General features: G+C 36.9%; 1 non-coding gene across 1 annotated transcript; it reads right to left on the reverse strand.

The window, feature by feature from the left end:
• Positions 1 to 7,639: 7,639 nt before the first annotated feature.
• Positions 7,640 to 7,741, reverse strand: LOC129401342 (U6 spliceosomal RNA). Its single transcript, XR_008628272.1, has one exon. It is a non-coding gene; the product is annotated as a U6 spliceosomal RNA (small nuclear RNA).
• Between the last annotated feature and the right edge of the window lie 490 nt (positions 7,742 to 8,231).

Genomic DNA, 8,231 nt, shown 5'->3' on the forward strand with positions numbered 1-8,231 from the left:
CTTTATCAGAAAGCTGCTGGCATTTCAAAAGCAATTAAAAAAAGAGAGCCCAAAAAAACTAGTTCTGCCCAAGACAATATATGGTTTGCCCAAAAAATATATTAAGTGGCCCAAAAATGTAAACTTGTAAACATGCTAAGATGTATATATGTAAGCACTATAATTAAATATAACCTATACAATCTATTATTTCTAGTAGAAAAATTCAGAAGATAAAACTAAAACTTAAATCCTTACCTTTCACAGCTTGAAGTCCACTGTCATACTTGCTTTGAGGGCTAGAGATATTTCTGGGGTAAGGTGCTTGCCTTGATGCCACATATGATCCTCTGAGCACCAACAGGCATGATTCTGAGCACAGAGTATGGAGCAATCCCTAAGAACATCCAGGAGTGGCCAAAAGACGTGTTCTGCTTTTCCTTTGCTAAAACTGATTAACACTAATTTAGCAGTTTAAATCAATAAGGCCCTTGAATACCACATCCCTGCCAACATAGGTTGTTTCTAGTCTTTTTATTACATGCCACTGTTGTTTTCTTGATTTGGATTTTCCTGATAATAAGTAACTGTGAAAACTTTCACAGGCCTACAGGACATCCATGTCTTCTTCATAGAACTGCTAATATCCTTTTCCCACTGTTCAGTAGGTTATTACAATTTTTTGGTTGTTCACCTTTATGAGAACTTTGTGGTTCTTGAATACTCACCCTTTATCTGACATACTGTGTAAAAGCATTTTCTCCCATTTAGTAGGGAGGATTTTAATTTTTGCCCATGTTTATTTTGCCATGAAAAGTTTTTTTTTAGTTTGATGTAGTCCTATTTATTTATTTTTGTTTCTGTTGTCTTTGGCAATGGAATCATATCACTGGATATACAACTGCCAGTGAGTCTTCCTCACAATCCCCCATTCTGAAGTATCTGCCTCCCTCTTTCCCATCTAAAGAAAATTAATTCCAGTGATGTCTCTGGATAATCTTAGCTCATCTCAATATCTTAACTGCCCCTCTCCCAATCATAACGTATTTACAGTTTCTGGAGTTAGGGCATGCACATATCTGGAGGCTATTATTCTGCCTATCTAGACATATAAAATAGAAAATCAAACATACTCTTTTGAAACATAGATACAAATAGAAAAAGAACTGAAGCTCTTGAAAATTATTGCATCTGTAGTGAAAAATTTCAAAATGACAATAGAATAAGTATAAAATAAAGAGGAAATAATGATAGCTCTGTTTCTCTTTCCTCCTCTCTTAGCACCCCTCAGAGACAGCTACAAAACAGGTTTCTGAAATCTCTAGCATTAACAAGTTTCCCAAGTGTGACCTTTTATTTAAAGGTCTTCTCAACCTTTTTCAGACCAAGTCCCCTTCTGACTTTGTCACTTTTCTGTGCCATAACCCCCCATCCACCCCACCTACCCACGATTTTGGTGAATTTCGCCTATGGTTTCCTTCGTGTATTCTTGGGGATATTTAAGTGATGCACATGTTCGTTGATATAAAGGGATGACCCTTGAATCTGAAAGTGAGAAACTAAAGTAAACTCAAGACTGTGATATTTTGTGATTTAAAGCCTAGGGAGAATATGAGGTGAGCTTGGTTGAACTCTTCCTTAAGTGACCAGGTGGGAGTTATCTGAAGAAAATGGAAAAAAGAAACTGGGAGTTCTAAGGAAAGGAAACTAACACTGGTAGATGTGAAAGAATCTGGTATGTGGGGAGAAAAAAATCAACACTAGCACTTCCATCTACATCCAGTCTCTGCCAGGCAAATGTGTGCAAGTAGGAGCAAAGTCTACAGACTTCCTTCACGTGTCTTGTGATTCAGAGACAGCTGTGGCATTTGCTCTCTGTTGATTCTCTGAGCTGAAAGAAGTGACATGACTTATTACTCCAATACTTTCCCAAAGTACGTAAACTAGTCCATCATCCCTTAGGACACTCCTATGCCTACTCAATAAGACAATATTGAATTACTTGTATAACACTCTTGCTGGATTTGTGGTAACTGACTAAATTAGTTGCTGGTAGAAAATAAAATAAAAGGATGTCCACTTAGAGTGTTTAGCTATAACTAAAATCACCTCAAAAATTATTGAATCTGGCTTACAAATTTTAAGATCAGCCTTTTATTAATGTAAGCCACAGTCATTAAGCTTCATAAAGTGATTTTTTTTATTTTGTCCGACTTAATTTTCTCTTTTAAAAAAGAAAATGTCTACTACTTTAAGAATCTCATAAAACTCAACAAGAAAAGAATATATTCTATCAAAAAATGATTTATTCAGAAGAGACACCACCAAAGAAGATTCAGAGATGCACAACAAATGCATAAAAATGTGATTATCATTTAATCTCTAAGAAATGCAAATCAAAATATCAGATAGCAACTCAGACTCCTGAGAAAAAGTGCCTTTTATCAAAAAAGTCAGGAACAGCCAGTGTTGGGGAAAGGAGAAAAGAAATCCTAGTTAACAAAGGTGAGAATGTAAGCTGTGTCAGCCTCTATGAAAGCAATGTGAATATTTCTTAAAATATTAAAAATTTGTCAGCCATATTATTCAGCAATTCTATTTGTCCATCAAAAGAACACAAATCTAGTGATTCAAAACTGTATGTTCACATACAGAGATTGCTATTTACAATCATCAAGATGTGGAATCAACCCCCTGACCCAATAATAAACAAATGAGCAAAGGAATACTACTAAGCCATATGAAAAAATAAAATATTTTTGCAACATTTTGGAACTGAAAAGTAGTTATGTTAAGTGAAAGAGGTGAGAAGGAAGACAAATTGGATGAGCTCATTCATGTATGGATAGAGAAGCAAAGCTAAAGCACAAACATAACCAAAATGAAAACAATCTCATGCGTTCATACCACAATTTATCAGAGAAGGAGGAAAAGAGAGATCAAAATGGGAAGGTGCTAACCCACAGTGTGGAAGGGATATTAGAATTTTGGTATTGAGAGTGGTATGATAGCATATTTTTAAAAGTCATAAAATTATATCCCTAAAACAAATATAATTATGTAAACTAAGTTTCCTCCATTTTTAAGAAGTCTGTTGGATAGAACATTCTATTATTGAGATGGTATATGTAATATGAACTACAAAAATCATATACTTCTGTGGTTGTAAAGACTATTATATGAGATTCTGTCATAACATAGACAATGAGAAGCTCTGTATCAACTAGCAATCCATCTTCAATATTTATAAAATCATCCATCATTACAAGAACAAATATTAATAATCTGTCACTGTCACTGTCATCCTGTTGCTCATTGATTTGTTCGAGCGGGCACCAGTAATGTCTCTCATTGTGAGACTTATTGTTACTATTTTTGGCATATCCAATACGCCATGGGTTGCTTGCCAGGCTCTGCCGTGTGGCCTTGATACTCTCAGTAGCTTGCCAGAATCTCCGAGAGAGGTGGAGGAATCAAACACGGGTTGGCTGCATGAAAGGTGAATGCCCTACCGCTGTGCTATTGCTCCAGCCCAAGTTATTATTAATATTTTATATATAATATTAATAATACACACATCAATTTATTTAATGAAAAATTATAATTCAAATAATTTTATATATATTTCTCATTTCAGGAAGACACATTCAATAATTTTATTTAAATTTAATAGTGTATTACTTCCTTAAATAAGAAACTTACAATACATTAACTCACTTAGCTAAGAACTGGAAAATGCATTTTAAAGTCTGAGAAAAACAAATGAATATTCAAAGGTCAAATTAGAATAAAAATATTTTAAAGTAGTATTAAAGATTCGGGTCTGCTTTTAGTATTCAAAAAATAATGTCTTTTTTAGCCATTTTGTTTAAATTTTGAGCTTGCTTATGTAGAATATTAAATTATACTCCAATTTGATTCATATGAGAAAACTATTCGTATGAAATTAAATATATGCTAACTATATACTCAGAGTCAAAAAGATTTCATCAGTCTCATGGAATAATTAACTACAATCATCAATATATACCAAAAGAAATATGACTCTAAGACCTATAAACATATAGTTACATAAGAAAATATGCAGACTTTATCTTAAAATGGATTACAAGTTTGAAGAAAGCATTGGAATCCAATATTAAATATTATGCATTCTCAAGGTTTATAAAGTACATATAAACTATTTACTTTGACTTAGACAAATGTTTATTAAATGCTCTAATACTGAGAAATCTAGGATCACTGCTAAGCAGAGTTTGCCGTTCCCAACATGAACATTTCCTTTCCCTTTTCACAAATCTTCAATTTGGGAGGCTCCCCCACAGTGCTCATGCCTGACTCCTCGCCGTGCTCTCAGGGATCACTCCCAGTGCACTTCAGGGACCCTCTCCCTTTTCAGCTGATGTGATTCTCGCCAATCAGGTTCCTGGGCTTTTCATTTGCCTCCTTTTCTCAAGCTTTTTATCAGCTTATTGCAGGGTTTAAACTATGCCTGTCCCTTCCATACATAACTGCAATTCATCTTTACAAGTCTATCCATAATTAAATGTCAAAGGAAGCGGCTGGGAAGTGGAGGACCCAAACCTGTAGCTTGCATTCTACTCTTAGTCACGCTGGGGTTTTCCATTTTCCCTTTACCGCCAGAACAAAGCTCAAAACTCACTCAGAACTGCAGTATGTAGAATCCCAATTGATAAAATTGACACGAACCTATTGGAGGGTCAAAGACGGTGAGAGGGTGAAGTATTTAAAGTTGTTCCTCTATTCCATCACGTCAGGGGGAACTCCAAAGAGAAGTGATTTCAAACAATTGCTCTCAGTATCTCCTTTCTCCAGAATCTATAGACCTGGACCAGTTCCCTCTCAGGGTCTGAAAGCAAATATTTCTTCAATCGATGCAAGAAACACATCTCTCCCCCTTCACCCTGACACAGTGGGTCAGAATACTGACTTAACGGAAGTTGCCGGATTACTCAACTGAAAATCCTGTCCCTCTGGGTGAGAGAGAAGAAGCCCAGACAGTGGAATTGCCCTCACAAATCTGTGCAGAAGAGCTCTGAGAGGCTCTACCCTGAGGAGTTTAATCTCAACTTCTTAGACGCCTGCCAGGAAGCTGGCGGTTGTGTCTCTTGAACCCAAGTCCCAAGTGCCCACATCAGGCTCAGCAGCAGGTTGCTCCCGAGAAACCACCCCAGGTGTCCTGAGAGCTGAGAGATGACATCATGTGCTGGGTTAGGAAGATCAGGCCTCTGTGAGTGTTTGACCTGTACAATTTGCTGGGAAATACTAGAAAACCATCATGTTTCTCCTAGTATGAATATAAAAGGTTGACTATAAGGTCTTTATATCATTTCTTCCACTTTCTACCAAACAAGTCTAACTGTGGCACAGTTTCACTTCTTTTAGAGCCATTTTTTGCCACTTTTGAACAACTAAACTACAGGGACCCGAGACTCATACAGTATTACACAAGAAAATAGATGCAAGTATAAATAGTATTCTTGGTCAGAGCTCCGACTTCCCAGCCGACGAAAGGGAAGCCTAGTTGCATGATTCATACAGCTAAGCAACTGGACTATAAGGTTAAGAGGGCCAGTGAGGTGTTAACTTCAGCCATGGTGTCCCTTAAGCTCCCAACAACAATCCCAGGTGAGCCTCCAATATTTGTCAATAAGCAGGACCAAAATTAACAATATTTGTTAATAACAGGTCATACAATGAGTAAATACTAACAAGAAGGAACTTTTCACAGAGAAAGTATTCATTTTGGAGGCCCCAGTGCAGAAGGACAGAACCTATAGCTATTTTTAAATGTTTCCCTGTATCTGAGCACCAATGATATTTTTTGCTTTATTTTTATTGATATCAATGATTTACAGTTATGTTAATAGGCATGCTTTGAGCTTAGTGACTGCTCCATCACCATGAAAGTCCCAAAGACCCAAAGATTACTGTCCTCGTAATCTCCCCACCACATCCCACCCCAACCCTTCTTCCCTCACTCTCCACCCTGGGTAATTTCAGTTCTCTGGTCAACAGTCAAGCGGTTGTTTTCATTCACATTTTCCCATTCCCTTGATTTCTTTCCACATATGAGTGCGATTATCCAATATTCATTTCCTCTTATACTTGATTAGTATCTCTTCTTATACTTGAGTATTCAACTGAGTGTATAAACCACAGCTGTGTTCACTTACCTGTCATTGTTTTCAGAGGTTGATTATTGTAAATAGCCCTACAGGGAATGAGTGTGTGCATAACTTTTCAAACTGACACTTTTGTGTTCTTGAAGTAAATACTGAAGAATGAAACTATTGGATCATATGGAAGCTCTATTTTTGATTTCTTGAGAAGTCTCCATATTTTTACCATAGACAGTCCCACCAACAGAGACTAGGGTTTCTTTCCTGCCATCTCCTAACCAGGACAGGCTGGAGGAGTGGTTTGGAAAGAGGGGACAATGATGGAAGGAAGGTATTGGTGATTGGTATAAGAGACATTTCATTGTTGTCTCATTATTTCGCTGATAATTAGTGCTAATGAACACTTTTTTACATACTTCTTGGGACCTGCTTATCTTCTTTGACACGAACAATTTTTAGGGAATCTGAAAATTGTGGAGAAAAAGGTCCAGGTGTTCCTCTTAATCATTTTTTTATGTCAGCTTGATTGATGGATTTATTTAGTTTGCCAAATTCACTTGCTAGAGATCAGATCCCTGATGTTATCAGCTTTAATACTTATAACAAAGTCAAAAGAGAAAAATTCCACATCAAAGTATCCTGAAAGTATTGAACTGATATAGCGAGGAAGATACACTTAGTGAGGAGCTGAATAGTTCATTGGAAAGAATGTAGTTGTTTGTAGACTAAGGGCTAAATAAAAAACATCACAATTGTCAAGACCAAGAAATGAGCTAAAGTAATTTCTAATTATTACTGAACCCCTTAACAAAGTAACATGAGCTACAAAAATTAGAACTCATGTAAAACAATGTATAAAATATATTTTATTAATGATAACTTCTAATAATAAAAAAGTCAGACATTTGAGGAAAAGGATTTGTTATCCATTTCTAGGTAAAATTTTATAGTCAAAAGTAAAAACATTTCACACTCACCTCCTATAGTTGTCATCATGTTGACTCACTCAGTGGCCATGCTCCACAGATTTATGACCTCAATCTCAAAGAAGATGCAAGCCAAGCAGATGAAATTCATAGACACACCAGTCCCTGCCAAATGAAAATGGTGGGCACCCTTGGGAGTTGGGTAAAACTGAGTCCCAAAACCCTGGAAGCCACATGCCACCACTGACGCTATGCCAAAGGCCTACAGCCTAACTCCATGACTTGACTAAGAATCTCTGCAGACTCATCCCAGTTCTAGAGATTCTAAAGTTTCTAATCAACTCCAAATTCCACTAGTGAAACTGTAGTAGTACCAGACCAACTTAGATGAGAAAGTAACGTAGAAGCCAACTAAACTCAACAAATAAAACCAAAGACACAGAAGGCTCAACTAGCGATGAACAGATTAAGCAAACCTCAGTCAAAGATTTACCAATTCCACAGCCAGATACAACAATTTTCACAAGTTTTCTTTTATTGAAATACTTTTTATAATTATTTTAGCCATTTCGCTCTAGCCCACCCCCCCAAAAAAATAAGAAATGCTTCACAAATTTGCATGTCATCCTTGCACAGGGGCCATGATAATCTCTGTATCATTTCAACTTTAGTATATGTGCTGTCAAAGAGCACATAGGGCATTTGCCTTGCATGCAGCCAGCCAGGGTTCGATTCTTCCGTCCCTCTCAGAGAGCCTGGCAAGCTACCAAGAGTATCTCGCCCACACAGCAGAGCCTGGAAAGCTCCCCGTGGTGTATTCGATATGCCAAAAACAGTAACAACAAGTTTCACAATGGAGACATTACTGGTGCCCACTCGAGCAAATGAATGAGCAATGGGATGACAGTGATACAGTGATTTTAGCCACTTGTTTTTACAAGAAATATAAAACAAATTATTGGAAGTCTAATAAGAGGACAGGCTGGAGGGGTGGCTGGGCTAGAGAAGACAATGGTGGAAGGAGGTCCTACTCAGGTGGTAGGATTGATGTTAAAGCATCAAAAGCCAGTAACAACTGTATTTTGAACAATTTTGTAAACCCTGGTGTTTAAATAAAGTAAAAGAAAGTACTACAAACATCACCTTGACAATTTTATAATTAAAAAAAGATGCACAGCCTGAG

This window comes from Sorex araneus, chromosome 1 (assembly GCF_027595985.1).
Source record: "Sorex araneus isolate mSorAra2 chromosome 1, mSorAra2.pri, whole genome shotgun sequence".
In the NCBI taxonomy this organism is placed as follows: domain Eukaryota; kingdom Metazoa; phylum Chordata; class Mammalia; order Eulipotyphla; family Soricidae; genus Sorex; species Sorex araneus.